Source organism: Armigeres subalbatus, chromosome 3 (assembly GCF_024139115.2).
Source record: "Armigeres subalbatus isolate Guangzhou_Male chromosome 3, GZ_Asu_2, whole genome shotgun sequence".
Classification (NCBI taxonomy): Eukaryota; Metazoa; Arthropoda; class Insecta; order Diptera; family Culicidae; genus Armigeres; species Armigeres subalbatus.
The window spans coordinates 123941440-123963580 of NC_085141.1; the positions used below are offsets into that span (position 1 = coordinate 123941440).

The following is a 22141-nucleotide window of genomic DNA, read 5'->3' on the forward strand; positions in this document are numbered from 1 at the left end:
CCAAGTACTTCTATGAAAAGTTCGTTCTTGAAGTGAAATGACAACCTTTCGGTACAACTTTGTTGTACGGGAAAGACAGAAACCCACTTAATCTACCGAGTAGTGATAAACGCCATAGGCTGGAATCGAACTTGTGACCAGAGATGTCCTACACAGTTCGTTTATTTATACACAGCTCATTTATTTTTCACAACTTTTAACAATCAAATAAAATTCATTTAGCTAGTGTAACCAATACATGGATATTTAAGTCTTCGAAATGTCACTTCAATCTACAGTCATGCTACCAGTAACAGAAAATGAAATCAATAATTGCATTTGAGACCTCAACCATTCTAGTGCTGTAGGAGCTGATACAATGCCTGCTAAACTTATAAAATGAAATATTCGTTTTGAATGCGACAAATGTTCTCAAAACATTTTTTTTATCATAGTAGCTGCGTGGCCAAGAACTCCAGTGACAACGACCAAACAAATCACCCGAGTCAGAAGCTTCTCGACGACATAAATAGCCAGCACATCTGCTGATTGGTTCATTATGAATCTGGACGGCAACCAATCAAACACCAGCAGAAAGATCCGAAGCTAAGAAGAACATTATATTTATTACTAGGACCCGACGAACTTCGTTTCGCCTAAAATTGATTTATTCTCTGCTTTGTTCTCGAGTTATGAAGAACTCGTTTCATTTGTATGGAGCCCCCTTTCCAAAGGAAGGAGGGTCTCGAACCATCAAGAACTTTCCCGGCACCAAAACATCTATACAAATTTCTACGCGATCGGTCTTAGTAGTCTCCGAGTCTATAAGGTTCAGACAGACAGAAATTCATTTTAATATATAGAATAAACAAGCTCCAAGTTCAAAACACGGTCTTCTTCTGCTGGATCAATTGTCCTGCCGTTTCGATTCCCGGTTCATTCTCCGCATCTTATTTTGGATTCACGGCCGAATACAAAACATCGGTCCTTCGAACCGGATACCTGGACTGGCGAGATGCTGTTAAACGGATATTTCGTGCGTTCACCACTTTAGCTGCAATTCGGACGTATAACTTGTCAGGCGATTCTTGTGAAACGTCGAGTGTTTATCTTGAATAATTCCACCAAGATGATGTTTTCCGCACTCACCCGTAGAAATGAAAAATCGGAAGACGTGAAGCTGTTTATCCAGAAACGTGGTCAAGTGAATGCGAAGGTTAGAATTTTCAATACCTTGGCCATAGCAGAAAATGAAGACAGAATGCTGTCACTTCCTCTTCTGCGGGTTCATTCCAAGAGCTTGCAAGTAATCTATAAAGAATACAACGATATCCATAATGCGATTATTGCCGTCGTTGAAGACAATGCTACTAGTCAGGAAGAGAAGTACATTGAATTTGAAACTCTTTACTACGACCTTATAAAAATAGAAACAATGATCGAAGCATTTGAAAAGGAATGAGCATCGTTGTTCGTACCCATGCCTGCAACCTCGGCTTAAGCAACAGTCATCGAATCAACCGTTATCATTCGCCAATCATCCGTACTCCTTGTTGACCCTTGATGGCCATTACGAATCATGGCACACGTTAGTTGATGTTTAAAGACATAATGCAATGATAAAACGACTTCGCAGTCAAGTTGTATCATTTGGAGAATTCATTGAAGTTGTCTTGTCTTGTCTTGTCTTGTCTTGTTAATGCACAGCCAGTATTGAAAAGCATCCTGGAAATGTCGGTTGTATTCCGAGCATTTTCTTGTCTGCATTAATATTTGCAGCATATCATAAATATGACAAAAGTATTAAAACGGCCAGGCCCACCGTGCAGCTTGAATTTGGGAGAAAATCCAGAACACCGGCAATCAGATTATTTTAGTAATAAATACGATCAACGAAGAGTTTTGAATCTAGAAAGGAAGAAACGGGGACAGCGTACCAACGTTTCACATTTAGGGAAAGATGATTGACGAATCGTTGGAGTGACTTTGCTAAGAAGATTAATGTACACCCATGGGTCCTCGACGTCTTGGGATGGGACATAGTTTTAGTCTAGTGCTGCTTATACACTGATGGGCAAAAGTATTCGCATAAATTCAGATAGATTACTATGAAAGCATGAGATTACTTATGTACATCAGTGTACATATAGCCTAGGTTTAAGCGCCATTACTCGCTCGGAACGAGACAAAGAAAAGCAAAAGCGATGAAAACCAGAAAACTCAATACGATAAAATTATACTCAAATTTTTACTTACAACATCTCCATATTTTCCGTGCTTGTAAGCGTTTTTTTATTCTGTCAAAACACAATTTATTGAAATTTTATGAAAAGTGAATGAGGAATGAAAATGAAGAAAAAAGAAAAAATCATCAAGAAATCTTTCGTTTATCTCCCAGGTTCATTCAAGAGAAAGAGAAATTATTCAAAGATGTTCACTGATTACTGAGTTGAACATTAACTGATTTTTTGTTCATCCGGTCAAATAAGATGTGATGCAACTCTCTAGATGGTGAAAGTTTCAGATCTGGATGGAGGCTAGATTGGCAGATCAGGTGATAAAGACTAAGCGAACGTGTTTCGCAACCAAATATTAAGGGATGTTGCCATGATTCACATTGTTAACTGTTTCTGTGTTATCGTAACCAGTTTAAATTTAAATCATTCTTTGTTGTAAAATGAATATAATGTGAATACTACATTATTCCGGTTCAATATGGAAGTATACGTAGAGCTCGCCGTACCGTCATCGATGGTGGTGTTGGAAGTTCTACTATACCAGCGGATCGTCTGTCTCTGCTCCAAACGCCGTTACATCTTCGGAAAGCGATGTTAGACAACATAGTTTTGTGCTCAATATTTCTTGCAAAGCACTGATGCATTGGCCGAAACATTAGAAACAAAATTGGAATCACAAGCGAAAAATTCACATAAAACTGGGGTTTCCGTTGAAAGAAACAAGCTGAAAAGCCCAGTGCAATTTCAGGTAAATCAAGGAAAACTTCATTTTTAACGGATTTGTTCTTGAGCGCCTATATTAAATTTACTCTGATTACTTTATCTTTATAGTGTAAAGATATGGATGAATTTTGACTAGTAAAGATTTAGTTTTTCTCTATGCTCAAATACTTCAACAAAAGAAAAACAAACCAACTCGAATGAGAAGTTTATAAACATTTGAATTGAAATTGAAAACGAGCTCCACTCAACATCTATTTTTCCAGATAATTAAGACCACATGTGTAATGAATATAATGAATATGGATATAATAAATACAACGAATGAAATGAAAATAAAATGATATAATGAATGGAAGTCGAGTAATAAACGCGAGGATGGACTTCGATATCGCTCCTTTATTTTCTCAAAGGACACAATCGGTTTCTTTTATGCTGGCAGTTTACATTTTCTCTTTGAAGGATGCACAACACTAGACAACGAACATTCATAGAAAGAGTCAATATAACCATACAAAGAGTAGCTATAAAGATCGCAACTTAGATCGATGAAGTAATGCATAAAGCAACAGATCCCGTCAGTTACAGCGTGTGTACACGTTCAATATCTATGGAATAGAGCCAGAAGCAGAAGACTTCTTGCGGCCTGTTCGTTGTTAACTTGCTATGTTTTCTGTGGCGTAGCAAAGTAACGTCAGAGCTAATATACCAGAACATTAACTAAATGGCTTTAACGTGTTAAAATGGATGAATTGCATGGTCTCCACCTTAAATAGTGTCGTAATTCAACGCAATATTCTTCGTTTTGTTCCAGTTCGGAACAGAAGTTGAATCAGTTCAAACAGCCAATTCCTGTCTTCAACCCAACGGAAAGAATTGTTTAGGCTATCATATTTTGAAATATTCGATCCATTGATTTTTCATAAGGTGAATAATATGTGACTTACCTTATGACGTTTAGGTGGAAATGAAGATTTTGTGCACCTATTTTTGCACCATTACCACTTCATCCATACGATTCTGTAGAGCTGAGTAATCACGCAGTACCAGTACCGCAGTCTTAGACATTTCATTCAGGTCTTCAGGCTCTTTGATCCGTTGAGCAATCCTAGGCGAAATCATTGCTCACAGGACAACTTGCACTGCCACTAGTATCTCTACATTGATTGCCACCCCCCAGCGAAGGTGGGATTGACTGCATGTTCGTGTGATGTTTTACTAGCGGCATGAATTGAGCATATAAACATCTACCCTTCTTTGGTTGACCATCGACGCAATTGACGTTTCCTACACGTTGATGATACACATTGTAGTTCGATGTACTGAGTTGCCTTAATCGTTGGCACCTCTTTCTCTTTGAAGACACCATTCTACCCGGAAGAATGCCACCGCCGCTTACCATCTTCGTCGTCGTCATCAGTGGAAGCTCATATTGCCACCAGAACTTTTGATGTTTCTGATCAGTCCGATTAAAATGTCCATCATTTCGACATTGGTGATGTCCACGCAGCATTTCTCTGATGGGTACTACGAGGAATCTTCAAACTGGATTTTAAATTTTTTTGAAAAGACGGAAAATGACGCATGAAGAAATTTTTTTCAACTCTATCACGTCCTACTTCGATCTCCTGGAGAATTCATTGAAGTGTGATGCAGAACTGCCATAATCTGACAAAGTGACGTATGCGCCAAATTACAACATACATTGATATGGAAATGCTAATACCATCTTCCAAACTTAGACGTACATGAGAATTAGAGGCGAAAGTATAGAATTGATAGTTCCGTTAGGATACGGCAGAAGAATGTTTTATAGAAGTCAATTTAAAAGCGAGCGGAGGGCAATATTTGTGATGGCACATATCGCACGACTTTCCTTCTAAGCTCCTGATGAAGAGGGAGGAAGAATATGTGGAAGCTGATATATCTCCACTGGCAAAAGGAAGGAGGTTTGATTTGCTCATATGCCGTGCGGAAGGATTTTCTATCGACGTGTATTGTCTCCAAATTTCTAATATGCAACCAATTCGCAACCAACCAATTCGCAACATGCGTTTAAGTTTGGAAGATGATATTAGCATTTTCATTCATTGTAAATCGTTTTAACTTCACGTAGAAGTCACATACAAAATCATTAATTAGTGTACAACATACATGTTTTCCATATCAGTTAACCTTCTGTCTGTGCTCAAAAAAACGTTGTCTGTTGTCTGTGCTCTGGGTCAAATTGACCTCAAATTGAAATTGCTATAACTTTTTATTGTTTGGTCGATTTTGGTTTTCTGCTATTTCGAAAGATAATTTAATCATCTTTCAGGTCAATTGACTATTGGTGGCGGGTACATCGCGGGTACAATCCTACTCCTTTTTTGAACTGCACCTTTTTTGAAAAGGTTATGCAGGAAGGCGTGTGCTTTATGAGGCGTTGATAAGTTTAGAACTTGGCCGCTAAGTGGTGGCATATTTGAATTCATTATTTTAGACTACTCAAGATATTCCGATATATAGAATCTCCTCAGTGTAAATATCCTTATCGCACAAATTTAAAATTTGTTAAAATGGCGGAAGGAATAATTGTGAATTTGACAAATAGGCGGCAAATTGGTGATCTTCGTTACGCATGTACAGGGATGGACAAAATTAGGATAGGCAAATTTAGGTAAAATTAGAGTGTTGAAACTACCTTAGTTATCATCCGATTTTGACAATTCAGGCATGTCTGAACTAGAAAATTAATGCAGTTTGAGATGTCCACGGAACCGACTATGGCCACCGGATTCCGGAGATATTCGTTTTTCGGAGGTAGGTTCAAAACCGTAAATTTGAGGTGAATATTAGGAGAAGTGAGCTAAAAATTGAATAATATTAGTAACCACAAATGAAGTAGGGCTCTTGCTGATTGGAACCATATATTGAGATTTGGAATCGGACCAGAATCAAGTGAGATATGGCCATTTCTTTAAAATCGGTTCCGATCGATACATATCAAAGTGGTCAGGCCACAACTTCATTTGAATCTCGCTTTTGATAGATCGTCCACTATGATTTTATTCTAGAAGGCCTCTAATATGTCCAGAATGAAAATCAATTGAATAAACGAATTGGAGACGCTGGATGTCCCCGGGAACCTGTGAATGGGGACATTTGTTTTACCAAAAACCAGTCGTTCGACGGTTCTTTTTCATGGTTTTCGATCAGGAAGGAAGTAGAAATAAATGGTCAATTTACGGTTCTGACCCTCCAGGACATACGATTGGCCCTGGGAACCTGTGGAAGGGACATTTTAGTTTACCACCAAAACCAGTCATTCGACGGCTCTTTGTCATGGTTTTGGATCAGGAAGGAAGTAGGAATATAAAATGGTCCATTGACGGCTCTGACGCTTCCAGGATCTACGGATTGACCCTGGGAACCTTTGAAAGGGACATTTTAGTTTTACCAAAAACAGTCGTTCGAGCTCTTTTTCATGGTTTTCGATGGAAGGAAGTATGAATATAAAATGGTCCATTGATGGCTATGACCTTCCAGGATCTACGGAGACTCAGAACCTGTGGAAGGGACATTTTAGTTTCCACAAAACGTCATTCGAAGGCTCTTTTTCATGTTTCGATCAGGAAGCGAAGCATGAATATCCATTGAGGTCCTGACTGCCAGATTGGCCCAGAACCTGTGGAAGGGACATTTTAGTACCAAAACCAGTCTTCGACGGCTTTTTCATGGTTTCGATCAGAATGAGTTAAGGCTTGCACTGCTCCAGGATCTACGGATTGGCCCCGGGAACCTTTGAAGGACATAGTTTACAAACAGTCATTCGACGGCTTTTTTCATGGTTTGATCGAGCGAAGATGAATATAAAATGGTCATGATTATGACCGCTTCCAGGATTACATGGACGGAACCTGAGGGACATTCTAGTTTCCACAAAACCAGTCATTCGACGTCTTTTTCATGGTTGATCGGGAAGTATGAATATAAAATGGTCCATTGACGGATCTGATTGATTAGGACCTGATTGCCCCAGATTCTTGAATGAGACATTTTAGTTTTAGCACCAAAACCAGTCATTCGATTTTAGATCAGGAAGTGAAGGAATATAAATGGTCCATTGACGGCTCTGACCGCTTCCAAGACCCACGGATTGCTCCTGGAGAATCTGTGGAAGGGACATTTATTTTAAGCATCATAACAGTCATTCAAGGCTCTTTTCTAGTGGTTTCGATGAGGAATCGAGAAATTAATAAAAAGGGACCATTGAGGCTCGACCGCTTTCTGGACCTCAGATTGGCCCAGGAAACTGTGGAAGGGAACTTTTGTTAGCATCAAAACTAGTCATACAACGATCTTTCATGGCTTTGGATCAGGAAGCAAGTATGAAGTAGGCAGGTTCCGTGAGGTATCCGTAGGTCCAGAAAACGGTCAGATCCGTTAATAGTCCATTTCTTGTTCATACTTACATTCTGATTGAAATACATGAAAAAGAGTCCAATGATTGTTTTTGCTAAAACTAAAATGTCCCTTCCACAGTTCCCCGGGCAATCGTAAGTCCTGAAGCGGTCAGATCCATTAATGGTCCAATTTATACTCATACTTCGCTTTCTGATCAAAAATCACGAAAAAAGGGTCGAGATATTTTGTGCTGCAACAAATGTTCCTTTCCACTGTTTTCGGGAATCTAGGTCCTGAGAGCGATCAGAGTCATCAATAATCAATTTTATATTAATACTTTGCTATATTAAAGAAGAGCTGTCGAAGATTGATTTTGATATAAAAAAATCCCTTCCACAGGTTCCTCGGGCAACAGAGGTCCTGGAAGCGCGCTGTCAATGGTCCTTTATACTTATACTTTGCTTCCTGATTAAAAACCTATAAAAGAGCCGTTGAATAACTTATTTTAGTGCTAAAACTATATGTTCTCCACAGGTTCCCTGGGCAACTTCTGTCCTGGAAGCGGTCAGAGCGTCAATGATCCATTCTATTTTCGTACTTCGCTTCTGATCGATAACCATGAATGAAGAGCGTCGAATGGCTGGTTTGTGCTAAAACTAAAATGTTCCTTCCACAGGCACCTGGGCCAATCCGTAGATCCTGGAATCGGCAGAGCCGTCAATGGACCATTTTATATTCATACTCGCTTCCTGATCGAAACCATGAAAAAGAGCCGACGAACGACTGGTTTTAGTGGTAAAACTAAATGTTTCCTTCCACAGGTTCCCTGGGCCAATCGTAGGTCCTGAAGGGTCAGAACGCCAATGACCATTTTCTATTCATACTTCGCTTCTGATCGAAAACCATGAAAAAGAGTCGTCGAGACTGATTTTGGTGTAAACTAAATGTCCCCATTCACAGGTTCCCGGGACATCCCAGCATCCAGGATCCGTTTATTCAATTGGTTTTCATTCGGAACATCAGAGCCCTCTAGAATAAAATCATAGTGGCCGATCTATCAGAATGCGAGATTCAAATGAAGTTGTGGTTGACCCTTTGATAAGTATCGATCGAACGATTTTAAAGAAATAGATATTTCACTTGATTGGTCCGATTCAAATCTCAAATATGGTTTCAATCAGCACTACTTTATTTGTGGTTAGTAATATTATTCGTTTTAACCACAATTTTCCTAATATCCACCTAAATTTACGGTTTGAACCTACTCCGAAAACGAATATTCCGAATCCGTGTACAGTCGTTCCATGGACATACCGTCAAACGGCATTAATTTTCTAGTTCGGCATGCCTGAATTGTCAAAATCGATGATAATCAAGATAGTTACACATCTAATTTTACCCAAAATTTGCCTATCCTAATTATTTGTCCATCCCGTGACAAAGGCCTTAATTCCAGGGTTTTCTTGGATGACCTAAAACATATTCTGTGAACATATTCTATTATTTGCAGCATCCTGAAGCAGGTTGAATACAAACAAAACTTTGATGAACTCTACCACAACATTCATATTTGCCAAAATGCTACAAACCAAAATGCATCAGATCCTATGGAACAATATACTCAAATATAAATCACTAGCGCCGCATCTTGGAAGAAATGCTATATTGAGCACCGCTTTGTAGTCCTGGACATCCTGAACAATGCTGCCGAATACAACTTGGGTAGGTATGAGGGATCTCAAGCTAAAGCAATATTTCAAAATGCAAGAATGTTGAAGTACACTAGCCTATTTGTAAATTTCCTAATTATTTATTCCGTCACATAACAGTCCATTCCCACCAAACGAACTAATTTCAAATTTATGCGATAAGAATATTTACAATGAGGAAATTTCCATATATCGGAATTACTTGAGCAGTCTAAAATATTGAATTCAAATACCGCCACCCAGCGATAAACTAATCAGCCTTATCAAAGAGTACTTCCTGCTTAACCTTTTGAAAAGGTGCAGTTCAAAAGGGTAGGATTTTCAGATATAAGTAAAATAAGCATGAAAAATCTTTGTTTTTTCCCTTTGTTACGAAAAACCTCCCCGATATACCCGCCCACCTATGTTCAATCTGGTAATGGCCTGAAAGATGATTAAATTATCTTTCGAAACAGCCCCAAAAATAAAATTGGCCAAACATTAAAAAGTTATAGCTAATTTAATCAATTTACCCCAGAGCACAGACATCATAGTTTTTGAAAAAGTACACTGTAGCACATCTTTTCAAGGTTTTCAAACGAATTTGCACCAGAAGACAGATCTCTCGAGTTTTACTAAACTACCAAAATTAGAGAATCGGTTGAAAACTAAAAAATGGCAGCCTCAAATGGTATCCATATTGACCCAGAGCACAGACAAAAGGTTAAAGAAGTCGATGAGTAGTACTCCTACACCATTTTTGGAAAATGGCGTATACGTCACTTTTTCAAATTACGGCAGAGAAGGAGTAATTTTTTTGGAAAAAAATCAAAACAATAATTACGTCCGAGCTTGGGATATTTTGGAAGAAAGTTTTGGAAACCAAAGGCTGATAATCGAATCACATATCCTTGCTCTGCTCAATTTGGAGAAGGTTTCAAGAAAGTCGTCAAAAGATCTTCGTAATCTCATCGATGAATGCATCCGCCCGCCATGTGAACAATCTTCAAAAACTTAATCAGGATTTGACTGAAGTATCTCAATTGTTTGTGATGACCCTATCGTCTATCAACCAAACGGAACCTCCAGAATACGAGCAGATGGTAGATTTTCTGAAGCAGCGATGCGTGATTTTGGAGCGTTGTGAACCCACAATTCCTATAGAGCAGAGTGGGGCAAGAGGTGGTGGGGTAAGGGTACGTTTTCGATTTTTCGAAGTAATAAAAATAGATAAACTAGCAGCACTGCATCAGTTTGACAGGTATTATGGCCAACTATTATCATGTAATTGTGAACGATTTGAATAAACGACAAGGGAGATAGAAGTTAGATAATATTTTTGGTTGCTAAACATAATTATGTTTTAGCAACTAGTATTCCATTATATATACGTTCAATCAGGTGAGCATTATATCTTTTCTATAACCTATTATATAAGCACTCTATAGCCGAACACCAATCCGGTTGTTTTTCCAAGAAGTCAAAACCATTACATGCATACATTTTGGGAATGTGGGGTAAAAGAGAACGCATGTGAATCTTCAAGTTCGGATGTCAATTTGATGTTAGAAAGGACAGCGAACAAAGCACTGAAGCGAATTTATGAAATTGATTAGGACTTGTTGTACACCTAAACATAGTACGAAAACACAATTTCATCTAAATGATAGCTTCATTTAATCAAAAGAAACATCCATAAATTACGCAATGCTTAGCTGGGAGAGGTTGAGAGATGTATGACGATCCATATATTTCTTAGAGGATTCATACAAAAAGTGTGAGATAGGGGGAGGGGTGATGAAATGGCCAAATTTTACGTTACGTGATTGGTGGACTTTCTTTAAGCAAAATTCCTTTGTTTACGCCACGCGTAACCTGATATATTTTACCTCTGTAGTTTTTTGTATATAAAAAAGATCAATGGTATTTAGTATGGAAGTTCACATTTATGGGACCCCCACCCCTTACGTAATCTTTAAATATTCCCTAATATATGTTCATTAAACATCAATTAAATGTTATAACATATTATACTTACTTGATACTTGATAGGCTACAGCTCTTCGATGAACCTACGCCGAATGGAGTATTCTTCTCCACTGGACTCGATCCTGGGCAATCGCTTCCAGTCGCCCTGAACATTGAGCGCCTCTTCCGGGTTCTCTACTAAATATTATCTTCGCTTGACGTTCTTCCGGCATACGAACAACGTTACCAGCCTACCGTAGTCTGTATAAGCTTAATAATATCCAGCCCTTTATACACCTGGTACAATTCGTAATTCATGCGACGCCGCCAGATACCGTTCTCCTGTTTACCGCGAGTATTTCCGCAGCACCTTACGCTCAAACACCTGAGAGCTCTCCGATCAGCCTCCTTTAACGTCACACTCATGGCCATAAAGCCACCGGAAGAATCAGAGTAGTATACAGCGAGTTTTGTTTTCGTTGCAGACTACGAGACTTAAGCTGGTTACGAAGTCCGTAATAAGCCCTTTTAGCCGTAATACGCCTTTCACCTCGCGGGTAACATCATTATCGCACGTAACTAATGTTCCAAGATACACAAATTCTTCTACTACTAAAATTTTCACCATCCAGCACCATTTCGCTACCACCACCACTAATGAACCCACGTTGATTGCCAGCGACCATGTACTTCGTTTTGCTGGTACTGATCGTGAGTCCAGTCCTCGCTGTATCCCTTTTAAAAGGCACAAAAGCCTCTTCCACGGCATGGCGATCAATTCCGATAATATCGATATCGTCCGCAAATCCCAGGAGCATATGCGATTTTGATAATTGTACCGCTTCTTTGCACCAGCTCCTAATCGCTTCCTCGAGCGCTATATTGAACAGTAGATTCAGAGTGCATCACCCTGCTTTAATCCATCTAAGGTAACAAATGACGTTGATATTTCATCCGAACTTACACTTGATTTCGATCCGTCCAACGTTATACGAATCAGCCGTATCAGTTTCCGGAAAACCATGTTCAAGCTAATTTGCCATAATTCATTCCGTTTCACTGAATCGTACGCCTTGAAATCAATAAACAGATGATGTGTCTGCAAGTTGTACTCGAGTTGCAAGTTGTACGGAATTTATCAAGGATTTGTCTCAGGGTAAACATTTGATCCGTCGTTGATCGGCCCTCACGAAAACCTGCTTGGTATTCGACGAAGGACTCTTCAATCGGTCTCAATCTGTTGAACAAAATACGGACATAATTTTGTACGCCGAATTAAGGAGGTTATTCCTCGGTAATTGGCGCACTCCAGTCTATGCCCTTTCTAAAGAGAGGGCAAATGAGGCGTCCAACCAGCTAGCAGGCATTTTCTCGTCTTTCCATATTTCGACATAACATGGTGCAGAACTTCATAAGCTGTCACTGCCATGTTTGAGAAGTTCAGCCGGAGCTGGTCCTTCCCAGCCTTATTGTTTTCAGCTCTTTAACAGCTTTTTAACCTCACAGTGTAGGTGACTCCACAGCTTGTCAATCGTCGCTAATATTTATTCTGTTCACCGATGCACCGTCACTTCCTCCATTCAACAAAGTCTCGAAGTGTTGCTTCCACCTGGCAGCCACTTCAGTTTTATCTGTCAGCAAATTCCTTGTTGGTCATACATGACGGGAGATGGCGCTGTCTCTCTCCGCACGCATGACAGACTCATAAAACCTCCGCATACCGTTCTGCTCCATTTTTTTCTGGCTCACTAATAACTTGTTCTCATTTTTCTTCCTACGGTGGGTTCGTTTTCAGCTGCTCTTGCTTCCTTGTACCGATCTCTATTCGATCGGATACCCGACACCAACATCCGGCTTCTGGCAACGTTCTTCTCGTCTGTCATCTCTGACACTCCACATCGAACCAACTCGTCCTGGGTCGCCTCTGTGCAGTGCCTACCACTTCGTGCTGTTGTGCTCACCGCTCCATGGATCGACTCCTATAGATCGTTGATGTTTCGCTAACGTTGATTGCACTTATCCGTTCGTCGAGCTTCTGGCGGTAATCAGCCGATACTCCTTGCCGACAATCGCTGGATATTGTAACGCATCGTTCGCTGTGATCTTTCGTTCGATACAGTTGACAACCGTGATCGAATTTTACTGACAACGAGGTAGTATCAGAGTCAATGTTCGGACCTCTGAATGTCCGCATCGATAACTCCGAGAAATGGCGCCCATCCACCAGAACATGGTCTATCTGGTTGCAAGTTTCACCATTTGAGTGTCTCCAGGTGTCTTTCGGATGTTCTTTCTTAAAGAGCTCTGATGGCCATCCCTCTGGCAGCAGCAAATTATACGTAGGCGTTGGGGTAGCGGAGTGAAGGCTCTCCCTACCGATTATGGGACGGAAAAGTCCTCTACCGACCTGAGCGTTAGCGTCTCCGATAACAATTTTCACGTCAGCTTTGGGCACTCTCAAAGGCTTTATCAAGGCATTCATAAAACGTGTCCTCTACGTCGTCGATTTATCGTTTGTCGGTGCAAAACGTTGATTAGCTGTAATTGAAGAATTTGCCCATCCTCAACACACAGATTCGTTCGGGTTTGGGTTTCCACCGCATCACCTCTTCATTTGCTTGCCCATCACTACGAAACAACTCCATGCTCTGCTTTTCACCGCCGCTGTGATAGATGTTATACTTGAATGCAGTGTTGGTCGGGTCCACGGCTCGGAATTCACGTTCTCCGGCAGGCCATCGGACTTCTTGAATAGCAGCCACGTTCACTCCAACCTTTTGCAGTTCACGAGCCAGAAGGCTTTGCAGGTTCATTTAGGGTCCTGACATTCCAGGTAACGAGTTTCAATCATAGTCCATTTCGTTGCCGGTCGGTTGCCAAAATAACGTTCTTTTTCTTCATCTCCATTTTCGTGGTATTTGAGAGGCTTCAGTTACCTTACGGGTCGGTTACCTACATCCGATGATAGGGTGCCACTCAGTATAGCTGACGCGATACAGCATTTCGTTAATCAGCCGCTGGGTACCACGCAGACGCTGTTTGAGCCGCACCTCCTGGTGAACAGACGCTCGAGGCGTACCTTCTCACTCTAGCTGATGTCAGAAGGACAACAGTGCCCAGGCTGCACTTGCAGCTAAGAACACAACCCTTAGTTGGCGGTCTTTTATCATCGGACGACCCGTGGAAGCGTGAGATAGGGACTTGTGGGGACCAGAGCTCTGTTGGGCGCTCCTACCTTGATGTCAACCCACCATTTTGCAGCAAATATTATATTAAGTCTTATTTGTGTTAATATATACTTAAAGCACATGACCCCACCGGTGGGGTAAGAGTGCGTTTTTCACGTGTTTTGCGCAATGCAATAAGGGTTCTACTGAAACGAATCACAATAATTTCAACATTTTATCCACTGGGTAACATAGAGGAAGAGTATACGAATCGTCGACATTGATTTGAAATGCAGAAGCTTGCTTCATAAGGGCTACATGATTGATTAAAAACTAAATGCGTACTCTTGCCCCACTCTACTCTAATTTCAAAGATTTCAGAACCTCAAACTTCAAATCTGGACATTCTAGATCGTCACATGCTGCGACAGCGACGTCCGAATATGCGTGCGGTTTTTGTTCCGGAAAACATCAGAATTTCAAATGTCCAACATTCCAGAAGATGGCTGTAGAGCAGCGTCAAGATAAGCTGAAGGAGCTGAATCTATGTTCAAGTAGATGCCTGGAACATTCCCCCTGGTATTATATTAGCTGATCCATCATTCAATAAATCTCGTGAAGTTGAAATGCTGATTGGAGCTGAATTCTTCACTATTTTGAAGCAAGGCCAGATGCTTGCGACAATCTGCCACTATGTACAGAACAAAGTTCGGATGGTGAGCTGGGTCCTTCGAAGAAACAGAGGAAGATTCTCTAGTATGCGCAAATATGGCTGTGACTGACAGATTGGAAGCGTCTTTACACCGATTCTTTATTCAAGAAGATAACACCGAACCAGCCAATAATACTAGTGAACAAGAACAATTTGAAGAACATTTCCAACGTACCTATCGTCGGAACGAAGATGGACGATCCGTGGTCCAGCTACCCTTTCGTGAAACAGTTCAAAATGAGGGACCGACTGTTTACTTCGATGACATTTCATTCAGGTGTGAGCCGTAAAAGTGCAGACAACAACCTTTCGTGCACCATGTTTACGGTAGGGGAAACTGGACACACATGATCCCCACTTTTTGTTTAGCATATTTCTCGGTGTAACATGCACAGATTTGCACGCTTCTTGATGGACTTGATAAAGAATTTTAAGTATTCAAAACGTCATTGGAAGCAATTATTTGTTCCGAAAGTTATCAAAAATCGATTTTGCTGACAGATAGAAAATTTGGTATTTTCAAAACTTGCGGGAGACTTGATCCCATATAGGGAGAAAATGATCCCGTTATGAGCTGAACATGTTTAGGTTCTTCCAAGTCTAATGAAAGGACACATTGGTCTAGCCTCAACTTAGAATTTCTCGTCTGTCGTAATAGCAGTCGTGCAAAAAATTAAATAATGTTGGTTTTAAAAATGGCAAGTATTTTGGTTCTCGAATAGAGTAATAGTGACAGATAGAATGTCCGCTATAGAACAAAATTGGCATAGTGATGATGATTCATCTCAAACCATTCACTCCATTAAAGGACAGTGGTCAATGCAACCATGATGTGCTCAAGAGGATCTCGTTTTGTGATTGATACAATTATGATTCCAAAATGGTTGATCGATACATAAATATCTTTGTAATTTTAGAATCTAATTTTTTTTATTAAATATCTGAAAATTGGCCACTGCGAATGCCATGGCCCATGGTAAATATCCTGAGTACCTGTTTTGAGATCAATAAAAACTTGTGATATATCGAGATCCAGACTTTACTACCAATACCACAACCGTGATCATACCAGGATGGTGACTTCATACATCAATATGGAACTGTCACGCATCATCATTTTTGTAGTGTGTGTTATTATTACAAATGCGATTTCTCTTAAACAACTGACTAAAAGTTGTTGAATGTATTATTAAAAAATTCTTTAAGAAGATTTACAAATAAATGGTGATTAAGCAAACTTCTCTAGTTTAAACGGAAAGAATTTAGTACCAGATCGTACAACACTGATTTTAATCCCTGTGATTTGTTGAGTATTTTCAAGGCCTAATTTACACATTTTCATATAAAATAATGTTAAAATGCATTTAATAAAACTTATCAGAAATAAGTATGTTCAATTACATTTTGTTCTGGTTAATGAAATAAGGCTATTGAGAAATTCAAATTGCGCTTGATCGTCTGATTGTAAAAATTAAAGAAATTAAATTTATTTATACTTTTAACTAGAAAAGAATTTGAACAGATCAATTAGTTACATATACAATAATATGCAACGGTATACAACAAACGCTTAATATATGCAATTTCGGATCAAGTGTAAACTGTGGGGGATCAAGTGTGTCCATGTTGAGTATTTATCTTGTTTTGTTTTTATTCAATGGAAAATAAGCAATATTAATTAATGAATTTATTCAATTCTCAACAATAAAACTTGTCAGTAAAAATTTGGTACGTTTTGGTTGAAATATTCAAAGTTATTAACTTCTTGAAAAAAAAATTGAGAATGCTAAATAATAAAACTCTCTAAAACCCATATACATAAAGTAACTAATATCAAATGTTACTCAGATTCAATTATCTATCTAACGGTCCGTTGTCACATATCACTGGTATAAAATGTGATTAGTTTTCGAGAAAACAGGGGGATCATGTGTCCCGGGATCAGTGTGTCCAGTTTCTACTCGTCGCTGGTGGCGATACGGCGTTTCTATCTGTGTTGTTAAACCTGCTACTCTATGTTTTGAGATTTTCACAATTTTCACCATGAGCTCATGGAAGAATGGTAGTTGGAAATCGATAAAATGTATGAAAAATAAGGTATTTCGCAAATTTATGGAAAATGGAAGTGTTTTTGAAGAAAGTAGTGATAAGGAATAAAGTATGAGGTGAAAAGATTATCTCCTGCACTTAGTTTGCACTGATTGGTAGTTTTATAGTGATGAAATTTCGATTTTACTACCACTGAAAAAACGCCATCTCTTGCATTAATCGTTTTGACTGGTACCTTATTACAATAGGTTTCTCACTTCTATAACTGCACTATGAAACACGTTTTACTTTCTGTTGGATTTTAGGATTTTACTCGCACTATGACTGTTTAGTTCGGCAGATCACCTGGAAATGGTTCGATTATTCAAATTGTTTCGACCAACCGATCCTGCTAACAAAGCCTCAATATCGTCTATGCTGGAAACAATTGAATTCTCATACCATCTCATCTTCTCTACTGGGTTTCTCCCTGCGACTGGCCTGTTGTACAAAATTCATGAATTTGGAAAACAAATCCGAAATGTACTTTAGTGGCACCGAGTAAGGTGGTTGCAGATCCGTAAAATTTAAATGAGATCGAAGTGGTACTCGCTTTAATTTTTTATGTTCAAAAGCTTGAACAGTCTCTACATCCACGTATAGGTGGCGCGTTGGCTGAATGAAAGGTTAATATCTGTTCGCATTCGTCGCATGATAACTAATTGCGACTTTAATTTTCTAAATGAACAATTGCATCACATGATTGATGCAATTGTCAAAGCAAATACCAAAACTGAAGTTGTTCAGGTTGGAATCAAATTTACTCAAAAATTGTTATTGGGCTTCGTTTTAATGGATCCAAGTAACTATTTGAAGGGCAAAATCTTCAACTACAGCCTGATCAGCATCTATGCCCCAACGAACGATAGGCCTTATGACGTGAAGGAAGAGTTCTATGAGAGCCTTGATAAGACCTACGGAGAGTGCCCAATGCACGATGTAAAGATTGTCATCGGGATGCAAAGCAGATCGAAGAGAAAGTTTCTTTCGCCGTCATTGGTACGTAAAGCCTTCATTCCGCTACCAACAATAATGGTTTGCGACTTGTAACCTTAGCTGCTGCTGAGGGATGACAATAAGCAAACACACCTGGCAACATCCGAGTGGACACTTGCTCACAGATAGACCACGTGGTGGTCGTCGGACACATTTCTCGGATGTTATAGTGAGTCCTTCAGAGGTCCGAACATCGACTAGATCACTGTTTAGTAGTTGCAAAAATTCGGCGCGGCTTCCAGCGTCACGAATTCATGAAACAACAGAACGATGCGTTTCAGTATCCAACGCTTGTCAGTTGAAGGATTTGCTGAACAGTACCACCAGAGTTGGACGAGCGAGAGGAGATGCCACCGGATCAGGCGACGTCAATAGATTGTGGAAAATATCCACAAGCTGTGACTACAACAGCACAGCGAAGTGTTAGGAACTCACAGCGACGCCAACGAAATGGTTGGGTTGATGAGGAGTGCCAGCGAGTGACGAACGAGAAAAATGTTGTTAAGAGGCGAATGCTAGTGGCTCGCACCTGTTCGAACAGAGAGCGGTTCAGTGCAGCAAGGGCAGAAGAAAAACGAGTTCACCACAGAAAAAAAGCAACACGAAGAGTAGAGATAGCAGCGCAGAAGAACGTGGATAGAAACGATATGTGGAGGTTTTATGCAACTGTTAATGGCGCGCGGCATAAGACTGCGCCAGTGACCGCCATGTGCAATGACCGAGAGGAGAATTTACTGACAGACAAGACTACAAGACTGTGATGGCAGCCAGGGGGAAGGAGCACTTTGAAGATTTGGTGAACGATGAGAATGAAGGTGTTTTAAGGAGCGGGATGGACATAGTCGACGACAGTCAAGCTGTGGAACCACCAACGCTGGATGAGGTTAAGAAGGCTCTAAACGAGCTGAAAAACAATAAAGCTGCTGGAAAGGACGATATCCCGGTCGATCAAATCACTTCTCAATCCACCACATAATCCTGAAATTATGGGAGAATGTAGAACTGCCTGCCGGCTGGTTGGATGGCCTCATATACCAAATCTATGAGAAAGGGCATAGACTAGAGTGTACCAATTACAGAGGAGAGGAATTCCCTTCTTGAACTCGGCGTATAAAATCCTGTCGCGTATCCTGTTTAACAGACTGAGACCGCTTGAGGAGTCCTTTGTCGGCGAATACCAGGAGGTTTCTGAGGGCGATCAACGACGGATCAGATGTTTAGCCTGCGGATGATCCTTGATAAATTCCGAGTACAACTTGCAGACACACCATCTGTTCATTGATTTCAAAGTAGTGTACGATTCATTGAAAAGAAATGAGCTGTGGTAGATAATGTCCGAACATGGTTTTCCGGCGAAACTGATTAGCTGGATGGCTCGAAATCAAGTATTCGGATGGCAGACGAAGTGTCAACTTCGTTTATAGTTTTGATACAGTTTTAACGGATTCTGGCCAATTGGTAACTCATGCTGACTTTGACTCTGTTCACCTTCCTGTGACGTTTAAAATCTCACAAGAAGCCATTAACAATCTAATCAGCTCTCTTTTTAATAATCATAGAGCTGATTGGGATTTATATAGAACGTATATCGATTGGAATTTTGATGTGATATTTCTCTCGATACTGTGATATTGATAATGTTCTCGTATCTTTGACAAATTTAATTGTCGAAGCCAGAGGCATTGACAATTCCTAAATGTTAAATTAAATTCAACTCCATTATTATTGACGATGACTTCTTAGCTTGATCCTTAAAAATGTGAGCGAAGGTAATATCAAAGGACTCACGATCCCGCGTTGAAAGTTATTTGGCGAGATTTGCAAAATGAAATAAAAACGTTTCGCTATTCTGACAAATACCAACTTTGAGAATAATGTCTCGAAGTTGGATCTACCTAAACCCTTTTGAAATTAACGAAAATTCTTAAAAAACCTCAAAAGCCAATTCCAGCGCTTAAAGAGAAATAAAATTTTATTAACAAATGGCGAAAAGGCTCAAAACTTGCTTAGCAGTTCGAGAGTGCCCATAATTTTAGTCTAGGTCTTACTAGTCAATTGAGGATCAGGTTACACGGAGCTTCGAAGACATTCCCAATGAGAGAATGTTTTGACCTTCGTTAGGAACTAATCTGGATAAAGTGAGATCCATTACTAGAAAATTAAAATAAGAAAGCCCCTGGTGATGATGGTATTTTTACATAATTATCAAAAAACTTCCGAGCTCTGTATAATTTTTAAATTTTATTAACAAAGGTTTACAATTGGCATACTTCCCAGATCAATAGAAACCCAAAGTTGCTTCAATTTGAAGCCGGACAAAAATCCAGCTGAGGCTTCTATTTATTATTCAATAAGCAAACTGTTTGAAACATTATTAAAATAGAATCATGGCTAGTTATTGATTAATTTGCGTAATGCCAACGTTACTTCCTAGCTAACATTATTCCATGACCCTACCTCAGAGAAGATTATTCTAAAACAAAGAGTAGCCTTTCAGTACCGAATTGTCAGACATAAAAAACCTTTCAGCTTGAATGCCCTCATGAGGAAAAATCGCTAGGCTTTTCTTTAAAAATTACGGTCCTTCTTCTTCGGCAAAATCCCTCAATATTATAAGCCCGCTGATGGCTTTCCTTGCTACCTTTTCTTCCCCAAAGGAAACGATAATCATCATTCAATTGTGGCAACGTCATTGCTTCACATCATTACCTTTTTATTGTGTCCTTCGTTGGTGGATTTAAATAAACCGCTTTCGAATCAATTTTTCGATGGAGTAAAAGAACCCTGCCCCATGATTTTCAATTTCTACCCTGAAGTCACTCGTTGCGTTGGGTCATGCGAACTCAGCTTGTCTGGCATTTTGGGCTTTTCCCTTTGATATCGCCATATTTCGATGGTGGAAAATTGGAGACCGTGGATTGGAGGGTTCCGTTCCGATGAATTTCAACAAACAGAATACGATGATAAACAAACGGATTTCGAATGAACGAACGAATGAATTGGCAGTCAGTGAAAACATGACGGCGACGCCAAGCTTTTCCTGGGCATGGCTCGTTTCAAGATGCGGCGCCATCGGTGATAGGGAAATGGTTGGGAACTTTCGCAAGGGCAGCACGTTGGCTGGTGGAAGGCACAATTTTCGGAGTTGGTAATCTGACATAGGAAAAAAAGTCAGGCTCAATATCAGCAAGTTGAGTCCCCAGCGGCAAATGAACCGAAATCGTAATAATCTTTGCTTCTGTAATGTACTACATTGGAATATAAAACTTGATTTGATGAACTTATCGATTCATGGGACAACGACAGGGTTTATTTTGATGGACGATCAATTTTCAACACAATTATTATTCAAATTTTTTTGTGTCCTTGTGTCACCGAATTCCCAAGCTTTTATTTTGGATCGATTTGAATTGGTTTCCAATAGAATTTACATTGTATTTCTGTCGAATTAAGATTGGTTTTGGATTTGATTCGGTTATCTTGTATTGGATTTGTGATTTGATTGGATTTGGAGATTTGATTAGATTTGGTTGATTTGATTGATTTGACTAATTTTGAATTGATTTGATGGATTTGGATTGATTTACTGGATTTACCGATTTGGACGATTTGGATTGATTTGATTGATTTGATTGATTTGACGATTTGATTGATTTGGATTGATTTGATTGAATTTGAATTGATTTGATTGGATTTTAATTTGATTTGGATTGATTTGATTGAATGATTGGATTTGAATGGATTTGATTGACCTGATTTTGATTTGAATGGATTTGGATTGATTTGGATTGATTTGATTGATTTGATTGATTTGATTGGATTTGATTGATTTGATTGATTTACCTGATTTGGATTGATTTGGATTGGATTTGGGATTGATTTGATTGGATTTGATTGATTTTAATGGACTGATTGGATTTACTCTGGATTTGGATTGGACTAATTGATTTTGATCGATTTGGATTGATTTGGACTGAATTTGACCGACCTGACTGATTTGACCGGATCTTGACCGGATCTGACCGATCTAGATCGACCTGACTGGAATTTGGACCAATCAATTCGATCAACGATCAATTGACTGAATCGACTTGGACCTGACCGAATTCGACTGACCTGGACTGACCTGGATCGATCTGACTGATCTGACTGGATCTGACTGACCTGACTGACCCAGAATCGATCTGACTGACCTGACTC

The 22141-nt window shown here is 39.6% G+C and overlaps 1 protein-coding gene across 1 annotated transcript in view; it reads right to left on the minus strand.

Annotated features, from left to right (window-relative positions):
• LOC134221957 (muscarinic acetylcholine receptor gar-3-like) overlaps nt 1–22141 on the minus strand; it is a 338661-nt gene that overhangs the window by 1026 nt on the left and 315494 nt on the right.